This window comes from Borostomias antarcticus (genome assembly GCF_949987555.1).
Source record: "Borostomias antarcticus genome assembly, chromosome: 1".
Classification (NCBI taxonomy): domain Eukaryota; kingdom Metazoa; phylum Chordata; class Actinopteri; order Stomiiformes; family Stomiidae; genus Borostomias; species Borostomias antarcticus.
Genome location: NC_140234.1, coordinates 59,372,619 through 59,388,472, shown reverse-complemented (window position 1 = coordinate 59,388,472; position 15,854 = coordinate 59,372,619).

The following is a 15,854-nucleotide window of genomic DNA, read 5'->3' as shown; positions in this document are numbered from 1 at the left end:
TATGAATAAATAATTATTCAATTTAATAAAAAGCAACGGTAAAAAAAGAAAAGAAAGGTGATTTGATTGAGGTCAATTGAGGTTGGTTATCAGTCAGGTATTTTTTGTGTGGTGAAGAGCGCCTACTGATGACTCTTGCGAAATAACTTCTTCTTTCCGGAACCCCAAGAGAGATGGCGATGTAAGCAGTCATCTCCAGGGCATGTTTTAATGGGAGGGAAAACATTTTCAGGCTCCAAAACAACTGATACTACCAACTTGCAGCATAACATCACAATGTGCCACAGGACACGACTGTTCACAGCAGTAACATCGTGTCCGCGCACATGTTGGTTGGTGATATGCGGAATGTGTGGAGGCGTGTGGGCAGTGAGCACTGAGCGATTTCCCTACATGCACTCTGGCTCCCGACGTGTGGGCCCGCGCTGGGGTATTGCGATATGCCGAAAAAATATTGCCATTTATTATTCCTTCATGTCTGGGATGCACTCTATCTCTGTTAAGATGTGTATCTCCATTCAATTATAATATAGGGGTTAGGGTTAGGATTATACTGTATTAAAGGTAGTAGACTGAGGGAAACATTCATCCTTTCATCAAATTGCACCCAGGTAACACAGCAGCCAAATCACATAAGCAGCAGCACTTATGTGAATCAAGGTTTTCCTTATTTTAGAACTTAATGTAGCTTACTGCACATTTACCATTTACCAAAACCATGGTTGCTAAATTTGCTTAAAACGGTCGCATTTCTCCATTGGCATGAATACAGTAAAGACATTAACTAGTAAAGAGATGTCTCTGTGGACTGGAAGCTAGTACCATCAAGTCTTCATGACATTTTTTTTTTTACGAGCGATTTTATTCTAGACGGTAAAAAAAAAAAAAAGGGAGGGAAATGAGAATGAGAGAGGGGGAAGAGTCGTCTCATCGTTCTCGGGGTGTCATGGCTCCTCCTAGCCTCCGCCGCTGTTACAGGAGCCCCGGCGCCGAGCTCGTCTGCGCGGACGGGAGCCGGAGTTGATCCTCCCCAGTCATCAGCGCTGTAATGGGGACAGCCAGGTGCACACAGCATGTAATCCTGTTTGTCACCCCCGGCATCTCCATTTCCCCAACCCTCCTCTGTTTGACATGCAATCTGGATGGGGATGTGCGGATGTGAAAAAGAGGCAGCCTCGAGCGCTCGCAGGTGGAGACTGGGGGAGAAGGGGGGCGGGTGGAAGGGGTTGGGCGGGGGGAAGGGGTGGGGCGGGGGGTAGTGGTGTGGAGGGGTGGGGGCAGCGTGGTGGAGAGACAGCGGGAAAAGAGCAGCTGGAGGATTGCTGCCCTCGTCCTTGGTTGGACCTGTCTTGGGTTGTCTTGGGTTTCCCCAGCGAAGCAGGCCTGTAAGTCTGGTACTTCTGAAGCGGCGGGTCAGGGGTTCTGATGCTGCGTTCCGTTCGGCTCGTGAAGTTGCGATTGATGCAATACTACCCTCAGTTTTAACTGGAACGTCCCTCACGATTTGGTTTCTCAGCTCGTGAACTCGCCCCTACCCCCAGTTAGCTGCCCAGATAGCAAGTGGATCTGGGCCATATACAGGCCAGATCTGGCCCTTGTGGCTTAGTTCAGGCCCATATATGGCCCAGAATCATTACACATCCGCTTGCTATCTGGGTGTGGAAGTCATGAAGAAGGTGGTAGTTCCCTGTGTAACTAAGAGAAACTTCACGGTAATACTGTTTTATTAGCATTTCTGTCTTATTTGTGTCTCATTAAATCAGTCATACACACACAGTATTCCCCAACTGTTATCTGCAGACATGTTCGCGACCTCTTTTGTATGCGCAAGATATCGCGTAGTGCGTTGTTATCTACTGTTTTGGTAAACAAAGCTAGCTAATGTCCATCTTTGTTCCAAACTGTTGTTGTTTACTGTACCGCGGTTACCTCAGGCGTGATGTCGTTCTCCATCTCCCACCTCCCATCTCACCACTTCCCAGCCAAATGGAAAACAGCGTACCCAGATAGAAAGCGGATCTGGGCCATATACAGGCCAGATCTGGCCCTTGTGGCTTAGTTCCGGCCCATATATGGCCCAGAATCATTACACATCCGCTTGCTATCTGGGTAAGTACTCTAACACTAGTCAATGAGGCTATCCCTCAATGGCTTGCTTCCTACCTTTTGAGAACTCCTACTCCTGAGTATAGGTAAATGTGGCCCATACATTTCAGCGTGCCCATGGTGGGATTCGAACACGGGTCTCCCGCGCGATAGACACCTTTTTATCCAGCTACACCGAAGAAAAACTAGCTCTTCATCGGCGTGGGTGGACGGTTTTTACACTCGGGGAGTGAGTTTTTCCAACTACCCGCCGTCTACTCGGTTACAGACATTCATTGATTTGCCAGCTTAGCAAGAGAGAGCCTGTGCTGAGTGTGACTTGCCAGGCTAGCCAGGGCAGCATGGGCGCACAGCCCCTATCGAGGGCCCTGATTTCTTGGAGGGGCTTAGAGAGGGAATGTAGTCTGCCTGTTTGTGGCCTGCTTTCTCTCCTCCTCCATGCCTGAGGCCTAGTGCGACACATACATGAATAAATCAACACGGGGAAGAGGACAGACTGTGGGGCACTAGTGTAACACGCTAGAGCCACTTCTGGGGACTTGAAGCTCCAGATAGCCATTTTTATCTGCACACAAATCTCCTTATCTTATCTAATTCCCACTCTGACACACTTTGAGGAATTTATCAAGAGATAGCTCCTCCCGGGACGTAGACACTAGTGCCAACAGTATCAGGTCGGGCACACGGTTTTATAAGCAGATTACGGACCGGTAGTAGAGTGCAAACCCACTAAGTTGATATTCTTCGGCATGTCTATAAATATGCCCACTTTAATGTTAATTTTCCCCCCCATTCTCATGGTTTTCTACATTCAGTACATATCAGTTTTCCTTGCAGCGGCACATGACCTTTTCGTTTTAATTATGCAAATTATGTTTTCTCACAGCACACAAACATTCCCTTATTACTGTCTCTAAAAATCTCTTGGCTATCAAGCAACACTGAAGGGCAGCCAAAATGGCCGTATTGGTTTCCATTGCCGCGCCAGATGCTGTGTCCTCTCCGTGGGAGGCAGCCTCATCGGAGAGGTAACGTATGCATCAGTGTGTTGACGATGCACCTGGTCTGCTGCCGGGGATCAGTAGCGGCGGGAGACGAGCTCCGGGCTGGCGTTCCTCGCGCCGTTGCCATTGTTCTATTGTTGTTGGTTTTAATTGGTTCTGTGTTGCCGTGCGCCAGCGGTTCCCCTCCTCTGTCACTTCCCCACCAGGTGCTCAGCTCTCATCGTCTACTTTAGCCACGCTCACGCCCACATACACACATGTTTGTAGTGCACGTCTGTGTTTTTTGCCTGTGAAAACACCTGTATGCACACACACACACACCGGCTCGGTTGCGTGTGCGTGTGCGTCCGTGTGTGTTACGAGTGTGCAGTTGTCTGAGCAGAGAAAATCCTTCTCGGGAGAGCGGGGCTAGATTATGCTGCTGAGACCCAGAACCGAGCCGACCCGTCTGCCTGCCTTTGTATCGGGCCCGGCCCGACGTTGTTCTCTACCTTTTACGTTCCGTTCGAGGAACACATCCTTTCAGCAATCTCCGTTCTGGCTGACGGTTCTCCCCAAACAATCTGGCTGTGCTCATTACATTGCAAATGCATGTTCCGTGAGAAGAAAATGAAAAAGGGAATGCTTACGTTACAGTTGAGTCTTTGTAAGGGAACAATGTCCCCAGTTCTTGCAACCCGTTTTAAGTAGGGCCAGGATATGACTGACATTTGACTAAATACAGATACCCAATTTGAGAAATAACAAAAGCCCAGCATGCACTTGACTCTATTGCTCTTGAAATCCCGGGGCAGAAGACCCAGAGAACAAAAGTCAAACTTCTGTATACCGTCTTTACATGGCAGGCCTGTCTACAGACCACCATATCCTAATGCGGATGTTTGAGAGAGATAACAACCCATCTGTCAGCAAATGGATAAATGAGAAAAAATGGGGCTCTCTGTTTTGGATGGGTGGGCGGGGGGGGGGGGTTCCTGCTCAGGGTTAAAGGGGAGAATACTGAAGGGCTGTTCTCTGAGGGAAGCAGGGATATCATTTTTATTCATCGTATTGACTTTTCTGCGGTACTCAGGCCTCTGTCTTTAATTATTAATTTTGGGGAGTTTGTTATTGTATTCGCTGGGAGTCTTCGGCCTTCCTGTTCAGCTCCATGGAAATTCAATCTCCTCTCGGGTGGCGCTAAGGCAGGCAGTTGGGTTCCTAATGGATTGAGTGCATATTGAATGCTTCAGTTGCTCCTCGGGGTGGATGCAGCTTAGTAAAGGAATTAGCCCAGTGCCTTGAAAGATGAGAAGAGAGAATGGAGCCTGGATAGAAAAAGCCCCCTCTCTATTCCTCTCCTGTGTGTGTGTGTGTGTGTGTGTGTCTATCTCTCTCTCTCTCTCTCTCTTTCTCTCTCTCTCTCTCTTTCTCTCTCTCTTATACTCCCATTCTTAACCTTTCTTACATTCTCTCTGTCCAGTCCTATCAATCTTTTTCAAAACGTTCAAGTGCAATTCCTGATCAGGCATGAAGTACAATTTACTGACCATGACTTTATGTGTTGAGCACTGTGCTACATTCAGCATTTGGAAGTGTTGCATAATTTCCAAAGGCTCTGTTTCAATGCATTGATTCATATAGATTAAAGTCATGATCTTTGTGATGGGTTTTTGCCGTGCGGGTCTTAATGCATTTGTCTGTACGTGGGAGAGTTGCACACCTGAGTGACAAATAGCGACACCATGGCAGCGCTTGAATTACTTTGGATTATTTATTTTTTTCCCCCTCCCTCCACCTCCTTGCATATTGTATTGATTGTGCTTTTTTATTTATCCTTCATTTATACAGGAACATCGTTTGAGACTATTTTAAAAGATCACCGTTCGAGCTGAATACACAGAGAAATTATTTAGACATGAAATAGAAAATGTACAGACATGAAATACATTACAAAACGCGGAAGAAAGATCACTCAGATAAGAATCCCAAAAGTCAAAACTCAAAAGCAGTTACATTCTTTAAGTAATTCCGACAGAATCCTCTTGAAATAGCTTAGGGGCTCGGTTGTGTTTATCCCCTAAGCCATTCCAGGAGGAAACTCCAAACGCCTTCACTCAAAAACATCTAAACCCAGCAATGTAAGATGTGTTGCATGACTTCACTTTACAAATAAGTGAGGAAATCCGTTGCCTTAGGAAAATTAAGTAACAAAACAGGAAACATTTTTGCAGGAACACAACTAAGTTCAGTAAACTCATTTGAAATGTGTTTAGGAAGAAAAAGTAGAACAAACTCAGTCAAAATGGGTAATGTCATAAGAGCACTAACAAGTATGTCAGATGAACGTATGTTTCTAAGTTAACAGGTGATCATATTCTACAGTGTAGGCCTGTAGGTTATGTATGGCCTGGCTCATTGAATACTCAAGAATACGGTACATCCATCAATCAATCAATCAATCAATCAATCAATTAATCAATCAATCAATCAATCAATCAATCAATCAAAGCTTTATTTGTATAGCGCATTTCATACCCAGAGGCAACACAATGCGCTTTACAGAGAACAAGGGAGGTGGGTATACGACCCACTCTCTACATATTCCAGAGGGAAGCAAAAAAACAGTAATCACCCGGGGGCCAGATAAGTGAGCTGTAAAGATTCTTCCCTGACCCCTCTCAACAAGGCGATCGAGCAAGCTCCTGGAGTATGTTTGTCTACCATCTACATGACCATGTCATCTACTGAAAAGTGCAATTTGGAGTTGGACAAGGCAGAGCCCATGGTGTCTATGCCCCAGCTAGAGCACTGAGATCATCTAATCAGCTGCTGCTGGCGGTCCCAAAGACTCGGCTGAAGACTAGAGGCGACCGAGCCTTTGGGGGCGGCGGCCCCTAGACCCTGGGACAGTCTGCCCTGGCACATTAGGTCTGCCCAGCCCCTAGGCCCCTAGACCCTGGAACAGTCTGCCCTGGCACATTAGGTCTGCCCAGCCCCTAGGCCCCTAGACCCTGGGACAGTCTGCCCTGGCACATTAGGTCTGCCCAGCCCCTAGGCCCCTAGACCCTGGGACAGTCTGCCCTGGCACATTAGGTCTGCCCAGCCCCTAGGCCCCTAGGCCCTGGAACAGTCTGCCCTGGCACAGTAGGTCTGCCCAGCCCCTAGGCCCCTAGGCTCTGGGACAGTCTGCCCTGGCACATTAGGTCTGCCCAGACCCTAGAGATTTTTAAGTCTTCTTTGAAAACTAACCTGTTCGCCCAGGCCTTCAACTCTGGCCCCTGTATTGTACTGTATTTTATATTGCTTATTGTGTATGGTGTATTGTAGTGTTCTGTTGCGTGCTGTGCTGTTTGATGCTCTGGACCTATACAGCACCCAGATAGCAAGCGGATCTGGGCCATATACAGGCCAGATCTGGCCCTTGTGGCTTAGTTCCGGCCCATATATGGCCCAGAATCATTACACATCTGCTTGCTATCTGGGCACTTTGGTCAACCTCGGTTGTTTTAAATGTGCTTTATAAATAAATGTTGAGTTGAGTTGAAAGCACCTTAAAAAAAATGCTAAAAGAATATAGGCCCTAAGATTAACCTTTGAGGGACCCCTTTCTTGATCACATGTCAGATAGAACAGGTAGTGCAACAAACCTTGTTTTCTCACAAATACGTGATTAAAAAAACACATTTAGGGCTAAGAATGATCAATCAATGTAGATTTGACCGTTTTTTTATGTTTGGGCATGTCGGTTTAGAAATGCATTGTATCAATACATACATCAGCCAAGGCCAACAATTACCAGTTCAAATTTAAGTTGCCGATATCTGTAACAGCAACAGTTATTTCAGTGGTGGAGAAAAGAGTGTGAATCCTTACATTTTATTTGAAGCACCTTCTCTCTTACTCTTGACAAGAGGTGATCGCTCTTTAAAGAGCCGAGGCTTTATATATACCTTCAATTTGACTCAATAATCCAATGCCAAGACAAAGGGGGGTAATGGGAGAAGTTGGCCTTCGGCTGCAGTCAGTGTATGATGTGTCTGTCTGTCTTTCTGTCATTAAAACTCCATCATATCCATTGAATGATTACATTGAAATAGGAAATAAGCATGTTGAGAATAACACTTTTTGTCTGTCCTGCTCCATCGGCCTGTCTCCCTCTCCCTGTCCGTCAGGTAAACACACTCCATGTCAAAGTGGCACCGCGGCATTGTGGGTCGCAGCCCGAGGAGAGGAGAAATGCACTGGAGACCTCTTGGCACACACTCGATATGTGTCAGAGGCTGCAGGACACTTTCTAATGAGAGCAAGAGGGAGCTGAATGGAGCGCGCCGCTGGCTTGGCTGGGGGGAGGCTCTAGAGGACACGGAGGACGAAGGAAGGAAGGAAGGAAGGAAGGAAGGAAGGAAGGAAGGAAGGAAGGAAGGAAGGAAGGAAGGAAGGAAGGAAGGAAGGAAGGAAGGAAGGAAGGAAGGAAGGTAAGTAGGTAGGAAGGAAGGAAGGAAGGAAGGAAGGAAGGAAGGAAGGAAGGAAGGAAGGAAGGAAGGAAGGAAGGAAGGTAAGTAGGTAGGAAGGAAAGAAGGAAGGAAGGAAAGAAGGTAGGAAGGAAGGAAGGAAGGAAGGAAGGAAGGAAGGAAGGAAGGAAGGAAGGAAGGAAGGAAGGAAGGAAGGAAGGAAGGAAGGAAGGAAGGAAGTCATGCTAAGTCATGTTAAGTCACGTTACGTCACGTTAGGGAGTGAGAGTGGGAACGTGGGAAATGAAGGTTCAGAGCCAAGTGAGGGAGTGCCCATATGGGAGGAGGGGTTGAGAGGTTGTGGGGGGTGATTACCTTTTTAATTTGGTTATGTTTAGTTCTTCCGAGGGTCTAATATGCCCCTCAAAATGGTCAATATATAAAAATGTAGGCTATAAAGTATAAGAAAATACTTATTTCTACTCTTACAGCTTTGCAGGATGAAATTAACTGCTACCAAAGTTACAGAGGGTTAGCCAGCCTCCATAACCATAAGAGGGAATGTACTTCTGTATGTTGGTATCGGTGATGCATCACAGGTGGATGACCTATAGCCCATGTGAGAGCATCTGCTACACGTCTACGCCCCCGACCAAGGCCATTGCCTGTGGCAGGTTGATAAACAAGTCTATAACCGCAGCACTCGGAGGTCCCGAATAAAAGACTGCACACAATCATAGACCGGTCAGATTTTGCTCAGTGTTGTGAAATCACTGAGGGGCATAATTGACTCCCCCCCCCGCCGCCACCCAGCTTTGATCTTTTCTGCTTTCCACTGTCTTATATTAGTGATACACAATTATTTCCTGGCCAGTGTATTGAAGTAAAATCTCGTACTTATGTGCGTGTGTGTGTTTTCGTATGTGTGTGTGTGTGTGTGGAGGCATCATCAAAGTGTGCCATGTGCTTGTGTACGTAATTAAGGCTCTACCATGGCTCTGACTCGCCAAGTGCACGAGCAAATTAAGATGCCTAATGATCTGGTGTTAGCGCTCTGTTTCATTTCCATCCAATTATTAGAACACAGCAAATTAAAGGGATCCGGTGGAATTTTTTGACACTAGGCGGCGATGTAAAAGACACAGGAGAAAAGGGTACCCCCAAAAAATGGTGTATCGAGTGTTCTCCTAGAACACGCAATTAATGGATCTCGCTTTTTTGTGTGGATTTTTGTACTGTTGGGTGCCAGGGAATGTTTCAGTGGCGATTCTGCCATGGTCGCCTCGTAAAATACCATCTTGCAGCATCTTTATTGGGACTCGAAACGTAGGGGTACGGGCTCTACGGTGAGCTGGATGGAAGTGGGGGGGGGGGGGTTCTGCCAACGCCCAAAGCCTGGCCTGTTCCCTCCTCCCGTTCCCTCCCCTCCCCTGATTTAATTATGACTCGCCCATCTGAATAAATAAAGTGACTAATAGACTGGCTCTAGAACGGTGGGGAGTTGTATGCGCAAGATCCACAGTGTTTCTGAGAAGGAATTAAGTCCTGCTGGAAGCCCTTGGCAGCCGCAAACGCTCTCCTGTTTGACGGAAGCTTCCAATCGCCAGGGAGTTATCATCTCCAGCGTGGTGCAGGCTGTGGTTAATACAAACACAATGGCTGCCTTGTCGTTAGGGCCTTTGTGGAGGCTTATGGGATATGTTGTGTTTCCAGTGGGGATGGTGGATAATGAAATCTATCCACAGTGGCTTGGGCCCAATCTGAATACTCCCACTTAGCCCTAGCCCCTAGTTTTGGAGTGTCCTCGACTGGGTAGTGGCCCTTCAGAACGGAGCCATGAGGGATAGGGGTGGAAATCGATCTTTACCTCAGAAATGGGACACCACTCGCTACGTCTTCAATCAGAATTTTATTAGTTGCCTGATTTTCTGTGGACTCCCTGGGCTGTTACAGTATGACTACTATTATTATAGTGACAAATCTGACCAAATTTCAGGACAGAACAAGGCAGATGAATCAATTGTACAGCCAGGAAGCATGTTTACACATCGGCTGTTAACGTTAGTCCTGCCCATAGAAATGCACTGATATCAGACGAGCAGAGAAGTGCAGAAAAATGCTAGGCTACTGGATTATTTTTTGGACTTCATGAACGGGACATGTCACTCAAAAATAGTTGTTTACACAAAGTTCTATTGATTAGATTAGATTAAACATTGCACCGTAGCCTACTGGAACCTCAAAATGCTGGTACGCTAACAATGAAATACAGTTGACATCGTGAACAGCGATTTTTTTGTTAAATGCGTGTCATAACAATCTAATGACATGTTCCTTTGCATCTACTTTAAACTTTAAACGCTATTCCATGGATTTTACCATTTTTTTGTGTTTATTTGTGAAGATATTGGGCTTCTTTTCCATGTTTTTTCACGGGACCGGCAGCTGCTGCAATGACAAACTAACTCAATTCCATATAATCTCTGTCAACACTTTTCAGATTGCCAACTCTTGTGCATACTCTTGTTCTTGTTTAAGTGTTGTGATTAAGTCTATTTCTGCAAAAACTGCACTTATAGCTGTGTTTATTCTTCTAACGTTAACGCTACCACTCGTTGCTTCGGGAGCCGCCACGTTTGTTTAGCGAGCGGCAGGGACACGAACCAATCAGGGGCTGCTTTCCACTGTGGGGCGGGACAGCAGTTAAAACGCAGTCCCTGATTGGCCCGGTATGGTCTGGATTTTGGCATAATCGCTCTGGAGGAGGCGAGGGCCAGACCCTTCTGCGTTAAGCCTTCTGTACATTTTACGACTGAAAAAATCTGAGATCGGGGATCCCTTCCCACTGTACGACCGGGACTCCGTCTCAAGACCATACAACCTTACGACGTGTGTATTCACACTATACGATTTCTGTCCCGATTATGCCCACGATTCATCTTGGCTAAACTTCTACGTTATCTGCGATCTACGACGAAAATATCTGACATGCCAGATATTTTGTCTGGAGGTCGTAGCCTCGTCGTAGAACGTCGTAGCAATGAATCGCAGATCGTATTTGCATACGATGAGCTACGATTGTCTGCGACAACCCACGACCACCTTACGACCTCAGAATCGTGGGTTTTATCGCACAGTGTACATGCGGCTTTAGTGAAACAGAATGTGAGCTCGCAAGAACGGGATGGTCGTACCAGGCTATGTCAGACTCATAGCCTTTCACTTCGTCAGCTCGCTAACTCGCTAGCAATCAGTCTAAAAAGTTAGGCTGCTAAACTACAGTACCAGTTAGCAGCTTAGCTAGGGAACATGGTGCCCCAAGCTAGCAAGATTGTATCCTCATACATGCATATCACAGCCAAACATCAATCAATTTCAACATAAGACAAAGCAAGCCAGCTAAGTTCAACAGCAAAGAGTTCAGCTCTGTGTGTCTTGCAGCCTTTAGTTGTGCGAAGCCCTGCCAGCAAGTAAAAGCCAATCCAATAGGCCTATTAACTCTAGTTTGGCTTCTGGCTTGGTCTCCTTCTCTTTTTCTGGTCTTGTCTTTTTCTGTGATGTTCCTCTTTGGTCTTTTCGCCTCCACCACGATGTGTATAGTACTGTGATTTGAGAATGTGTGCTATTATATATATGTATACATCAATATCCAGCGGAGGTTGGTGTGTGAAGTATTGCCGTAAAGCGTTACAGATTTTTCCACAAAAATAGCGGCCCGCTATACCAAACTAATTATTTCAAGAAGAAGCATTTGGGGGGAGGGGTGGGAACGAAAGAGGGAACATTCCGCCTATTACAAGGCAGTGTACCGTCAAAATTATTTTGAAGCTGTTATTTTAAGTTAAAAGAAAAAAAAAGAAGCCGCTTTACATAAACGGGATTAGAGCTGCTCAAGCATTTGTGAGGTATGTAGTATTTTTTTTCTTCTGTCTGTGTCAACCCTGTTAGATGTGTGGGGATGATGGAGGCATGTAGTATTTGTTTCTTCTGTCTGTGTCAACCCTGTTAGATGTGTGGGGATGATGGAGGCATGTAGTATTTGTTTCTTCTGTCTGTGTCAACCCTGTTAGATGTGTGGGGATGATGGAGGCATGTAGTATTTGTTTCTTCTGTCTGTGTCAACCCTGTTAGATGTGTGGGGATGATGGAGGCATGTAGTATTTGTTTCTTCCGTCTGTGTCAACCCTGTTAGATGTGTGGGGATGATGGAGGCATGTAGTATTTGTTTCTTCTGTCTGTGTCAACCCTGTTAGATGTGTGGGGATGATGGAGGCATGTAGTATTTGTTTCTTCTGTCTGTGTCAACCCTGTACGATGTGTGGGGATGATGGAGGCCTTAGGGGAGGTGAGTATCCCTACAAGCAGGGGTTTGTCCGGGAGTGTTGATGTGCCTTCATTTCTCAGACGACGGGCCTACATAGGTGGGTATAAACCCAATGGAAAGTGATATTTGTGTGTGTGTGTGTGTGTTTGTGTGTGTGTTTGTGTGTGTGTATGTGTGTGTGTGTGTGTGTGTGTGTGTGTGTGCGTGTTTGTGTGTGTGTGTGTGTGTGTGTGATCTAATGTAACACTTCTGCTCAGGAATGTTTGTAAAAAAATGAAAACAACTATGACTGCTGGTGTTGCTTGTTCTTCCTGAAGGCTTTTACTGATCAAATCATCAAATCAAACTTTATTTATCTTATTGCAGGCGTACAGTCAGTTCACATATCAACTAGGGCTACTTTTTCAGTCACCATGGATAAAGTGTGAGCTGAATGACTAAAACATGAATGTCTTAAAGAAACTAGAAAGTACATTTCCTGGAGAAAATGTGAGGTGGGCTAGCTGCTGCAGCTGTATCTAACAGCTCCTGCTAGTACTACTACGGACCGGGCTATCTCCATGCACCCACCGGCGAAGAGCGTGTGTCTCTAGCCCACTCAGGGGCTGAATTGTGGGGTTCGTGGCGTGGACAGTGGCGTGGGGGTGAGACTCCGCCCCCTCAGGTCAGAGCTGGTCGGGGACAGTGTACCCCTCTCCGGGCCACCTACCCGCCCGCACCGGTGAAGACCATGTGTCTCTAGCCCACTCGGGCTGAGTTGTGGGGCCCGTGGCGTGGATAGTGGCGTGGTGATGAGACTCCGCCCCCTCAGGTCAGAACTGGTCGGGGGCAGTGCAATGACCTCCGGGCAATCTCTATGCACCCACCGGCGAAGACCGTGTGTCTCTAGCCCACTCAGGGGCTGAGTTGTGGGGCCCGTGGCGTGGATAGTAGCGTGGTGGCGAGACTCCGCCCCCTCAGATCACAATGGGTCGAGGGCAGTGCAGTGACCTCCGGGCAATCTCCATGCACCCACCGAGGAAGACTTGACGGGTCCATGGCGTGGTTAGTGGCGTGATGGCGAAACTCCGCCCCCTCATGTCATAGCAGGTCGGGGACAGTGTACCCCTCTCCGGGCCACCACTTGCCCTGACCAGTGAAGAACGTGTGTGGCAAGACTCATCTCCAGATTGATTGATGTGTGTGTGTGTGTGTGTGTGTGTGTGTGTGTGTGTGTGTGTGTGTGTGTGTGTGTGTGTGTGTGTGTGTGTGCGTGTGCGTGTGTGCGCACGCGGGGTGGCTGGTTTTTTCCTAGTCTACAATCATATCCACTGTCTTGAGAGGCTTGAGCTCCAGCTTGTTTAGAGTTAGATTTAATCTCTATCATTCACCTGAAGTTAAGAATATAAAGCTACAGGGTGCCCGTACCTTTAAGAGAGGCTGCACATGCACCCAAATTCAAATCACAACTGACACTCTGAACTCATTAATATTATATCAAAAAGCACTTGATTCATCTATGCTGATAAAGTAGGCCTAACCTACCAATAGGTTTTTATTTTACCAATGTTTGGGTTTTGTCAGATCCAGATAAAAGAGAATGGAGTCGTATGTGAGGGGAGCCTAAGTGCATGACTGCAAACAAGGAGGAAAAGTGCACTCCTTTTGTCTTTGTTGTTGTCCTCTGTTTGGCTTTTGCTACATTATCGGCAGTCCACATTGTTTGTTTGCTATTATGATTAGGCCCTAAATCCCTGTAGTCTCTCACAAAGAAACTGAACAGTCCCACACGAATCACCTTGGGACACTTCAGCGTTGGACTGCCATCTAGTGGTCATTTTACAGATGGCAAGGTCCAGACAGGCACCAATCACTGAAGGCAAGGAATGATATTGAGTGAATCGATAATAATCCCATACGTGGAAAGATTTAGTGATACTATTGCAAGTCAACACTCAGAGCAGTAGCTTACACAGAGGAAAAATGTAGTGTTGTGTACATGACACGATGATTTAAGATTCCTCTCCACATCCACACTCCCCTCAGACTTGTGAGTTCTCGTCACATTTTCAGACAACCAGGTCAAAGCTTGTTCCCACGGTAACTGGGGTGATGAGGGTACACTGCTGGTCAAAGCCAAGGCAGACTATTGTGTTTTATTGATAGACCCCCCCCCCCCCCCCAACCAGCCACTTCTCAATAAGATCACAGGTCTCTCTCTCTCTCTCTCTCTCTCTCTCTATCTATATCTCTCTCTCTCTCTCTCTGTCTGTCTCTCTCTCTCTCTCTCTCTCTCTCCCTCTCTCTGCGGTTTGCGGTTTGTGATTTCCTGTTAGACTTAAGGAAAAATGTTGAAAGATTGAAAAATACAACCTTTAAAATCCCGGCTCCTCTTTTCCGGCCTCCTCCAAACTGGGAGAAAACAAATGACCCTCGCTAGGGCAGGTTGGTACAGTAGGGTTACAGGCAGCTACGCCATCCAATCACAAGATGGCAACTCAGAATGATTGGACACACTTATTACAGTCCTGTGACTTCCGCAGATTATGGATTTATTTAATTTTAGTGTCAGAGCACTTTATTTATTGATTGCTGCCAGGAGTCAAACCACAGCTACGCCAAACTTATACTAATAGCCTACACTCCACATTCCTGGATGAATGCTTTAGTTGTCTTGTTATGGTAATAATAATAATAATAATACATTTTGTTTATAATGCATTTTAAAAAATCTCAAAGTGCTACAGAGAAAAATAATAGTAGGCTAGTGTATACTACATACTAATATAGTCTACACTTCACATTCCTAGTCTTAGATTGAAGTGAAAACTTGACTAAATCGTCAAGACTATTAAAATTGATTTTATAGTCTTTTTTGGGGGGTCCATTGTGCCATAAGTCATACATATAGCCAACATATCTATATACAGTAGGACCATAGTGATTATTTAAGCCATACAGCCTACATACAGTATCTATATTGGACTATAGGGATTATTTAGCTGTCAGGTTAGGGATTATTAGGCTGTAGCACAATGGACCAAAATGTCATTAAATAGTGCTAACTTGTTCATCAGAATAGCATTTCTAGGTTGTTTTATTACATTATGATACAGTAATTATGATAGTCATTTACATGCCGTAGCAAGAGCATCAAGGTACTCAGAAAAACCCAAACGAGACGGAAAGACAGACAGACAGACAGACAGACAGACAGATAGATAGATAGATAGATAGATAGATAGATAGATAGATAGATAGATAGATAGATAGATAGATAGATAGATAATTGGGTTGCAGTAAGGACAGCCAAAAAGTCACAACAATCAGGGACTAATTACAATAGGAACATGCTGTCGACTGGATACTGGGTGTACAGTCTGAATGCTTTCGCATTAAACGGCTCTCCGTATACCTTTCTCTCTCTCTCTCTCTCTCTCTCTCTCTCTCTGTCTCTCTCTCTCTCTCTCTCTCTGTCTCTCTCTCTCTCTCTCTCTGTCTCTCTCTCTCTCTCTCTCTGTCTCTCTCTGTCTCCTCACTGCAATCTTCAGGGAGCGCCGATGGCCAGTCTCAGAGCATATGAGGCCTCTCTCCCTCACAGATGGCCCCAGACGGAGACCCGGCCCGGAGGGGCATCGGAGGATGAAGAGGGGCCCCGCTGGTCAGACGGACGCCGGCCTCGCGTAGCCGGACATCGCCACGCTCCGTTTGCACGGCGAGACGGACGCAGATGCCGCTCGGTTTACAGGTGTTTGGTTTTATTGTCATCGTTCCAGTGTAACTTGTATCATGGTTTTGTGGAGAATTCGGCGTGCGTGTGAGTGTCGAAATCGGAGGGAATCATTTTCAGCCCCCCGGATGAATGATTAGGAATACAGCAGTTCTCTCAGCATGGTGTGAGGGTTATGATTTTATGAGTCCAATAAGTGATTTGCTGTCCAGAGTATTAGCGCCGAGTCATATAAGTGATACATTGATCTTTAGTTCAGATAAACTGCCCATTTGGGG